Consider the following 2,698-nt stretch of genomic DNA (forward strand, 5'->3'; position numbering starts at 1 on the left):
CAGGACGCTTGTCTTCATCTGATGTGTGCCCATCGGGACTGCGTTATGCCCGCTGCAGGTGCTCTGTAAGGACCTTGGAGTGGTCAGATGAATGAAAGACGTCTAAGGCCATGTCCACAGCTATTCCTGTCTCCTTTAAGCCCATCATCCTCTTTTCCCGAACTACATTCTAAGAAGGACATTTTTTGGCTCATCTGCCGAGTGTGTCTATTCTGATCCCACAAAACCAAGCATTTCAGAACAAGCGTTACCAGGTTCGTGCCATGGCCTTGAATTAACCTTCATTACTCTAGACTGCTTTAATTACAAATAACGGAAACATTTTCCCTTTTGAGACAAGGTCTCGCTCTGTCACTCAGGCCAAAGTACAGTAGTGCAATCATAGCTCATTGCAGCCTCAAACTCCTGGGCTCAAGTAATCCTCCAACCTCAGCCTCCCAAGTAGCTGGGACTACAGGCAGCTATGACTACAGGCGCACACCACTATGTTCGGCTAATTTTTAATTTCTAATTTTTTTGTGAAAATGGGGTCTCGCCATGTTGCCCAGGCTGGTCTCAGACTCCTGGGCTCAAGTGATTCTCCTACCTCAGCCTCCCAAAGTGCTGGAACTACAGGCATGAGTCACCATGCCTGGCCCAGAAACAAGCTTTTAAAAAGAAAAGATTCTTGACTCACACACATGAATCAACTTTGATTTCAGGCAAGGCTGGTACAGATCACCAAGCCATTACATCACGCCTCAGTTTCCTCTCTCCACCTCTGCATCAGCCTAAGGGGAGAGAATAACGTCCCTTGTGGAGGGATAACAGCCGAAAGAGGACCTCTCTCTCTCTCTCTCCCAATGATTCCAACAGATGTCCCAGAACTTGGTTTCACTGGACACACTTGGGTCACATGTCTACCCCTGAACCAATCCCTGTGGTCAAAGGGATGGAATTCTCTGATTGATCTGGCCTGGTCATGTGCCCACTTCTTGGGGATATAGACCCAGCCCATTGGCTCAGCTGGCGAGAGCCCCTGGTAGGAATTGCCGTAAGAGCAGCACCCTTTATTCCAGACTGTATGGTCCAGACCCTGCACTCAGTCTTACATCGGTGCTCCTGTTTCATTTTCACAAGGATCCTGCAAGGACGGGATTAAGATCACCATCTTAGAGACAAAGAAATGGAGTTTTGGGCAGGAAGTGACTTTTGGCCAAGGTCATGGGCTGGGGGAGAGAAGCCTGACTCCCAAGGCCATAGCTATGGCCAGGCCAGCCTTCCTCTGCCTCCCTGATCCCATCCTCCACTGCCCCAACCCATGCCCCAGCCCACAGACTCTGCTACCACCCAGGACTCAGCACCCCCAATCGCCAGGAGAGCCCTGCAGGAAACTCTGCCAGGTCAGAGAACGCTGCCCACACACCCTCGATCTGCCCCGATGCTCATGTCTCCAGCTCAAACTGGCAGGCTGGAGACTGACAGGAGCAGTCACCATGGCTCAGCCTTGACCCTTCCCCACTCCATGCCCCTGCCCCCACCTGTCCCAGGGCCAGCTGCCAAGGGCGAAGCTGGCCATGAGCCTTGACAGGGCAGCTGAGGGCTCCCAGGCTCCCCAGTCTGAGCAGCAGCCAGTCCCCTTGGAAGGGCAGTTTCCTGCTACTCTGGGAGGTGGGCTGGCTGCCGCTACTCCTGTAGAAGAATGGAGAAGAGTGTGGAGCCCGATGCCAACTCAAAGGCAAGACAGGATTAAATGTGTGTCTTCAATGGATTTGCCAGCCAGGTGTGGTGGTTCACACTTGGAATCCCAACACTTCGGGAAGCCGAGGCAGGAGGGTCACTTGAGACCAGGAGTCTGAGACCAGCCTGGGCAACATAGCAAGACATTGTCTCAACAAAAAAAATTGTTAAAATTAGTTAGGTGTGGTGGCTACCTGTAGTCCCAGCTACTTGGGAGGCAAAGGCAGGAGGATCACTTGAGCCCAGGGGTCTGAGGTTGCAGTGAACTATGACTGTGCCACTGCCCTCCAGTTTGAGTGACAGAGTGAGAGAGACCTTGCCTCTAAAATAAATAAAAGTAAATAAATTTATCCTTTGCAAATCCTTAGTCAAACTGGGGTCTTCCCCACACCCCCTTTTTATATAAAACCTTCCTCAAATCAAGTCCCAGAAATGAGGTTTCATCTCCAGCCACACCTGTGAGTTTGCCCTTTCCTAAGAGTAAAAACGGCCAGACGCGGTGACTCACGCCTATAATCCTAGCACTTTGGGAGGCCGAGGTGAGAGAATTGCCTGAGTCCACTTGTTCGAGACCAGCCTGGGCAACTTGGCAAGACCTCGTCTCTCCACAATAAATCAAAAAATTAACCAGGCATGGTGGTGCGTGCCTGTAGTTCCAGTTACTTGGAAAGCTGAGGGGGAAGGATCACCTAAGCCCAGCAGATTGAGGCTGTGGTGGCCGTGAGCATGCCACTGCCCTCCAGCCTTGGTGACAGAGTGAGACTCTGACTCAAAAAAAAAAAAAAAAAAGGGTAAAAACAACAGCCACTTCCTCTTATATTGCAATAGGTCTGAGCCAGGACAGGAAACCGGTCAAAAAGGCCATAGGAGCCGGGCTCCGTGGCTCAGCCTATAATCTCACGCCTTTGGGAGGCTGAGGTGAGTGGATTGCCTGAACCTGTGGGTTCGAGACCCACCTGGGCAGCGAGACCTCATCTCT

The sequence above is a fragment of the Carlito syrichta genome, unplaced genomic scaffold, assembly GCF_000164805.1.
Source record: "Carlito syrichta isolate Samal-C Ts95f unplaced genomic scaffold, Tarsius_syrichta-2.0.1 Scaffold303101, whole genome shotgun sequence".
In the NCBI taxonomy this organism is placed as follows: domain Eukaryota; kingdom Metazoa; phylum Chordata; class Mammalia; order Primates; family Tarsiidae; genus Carlito; species Carlito syrichta.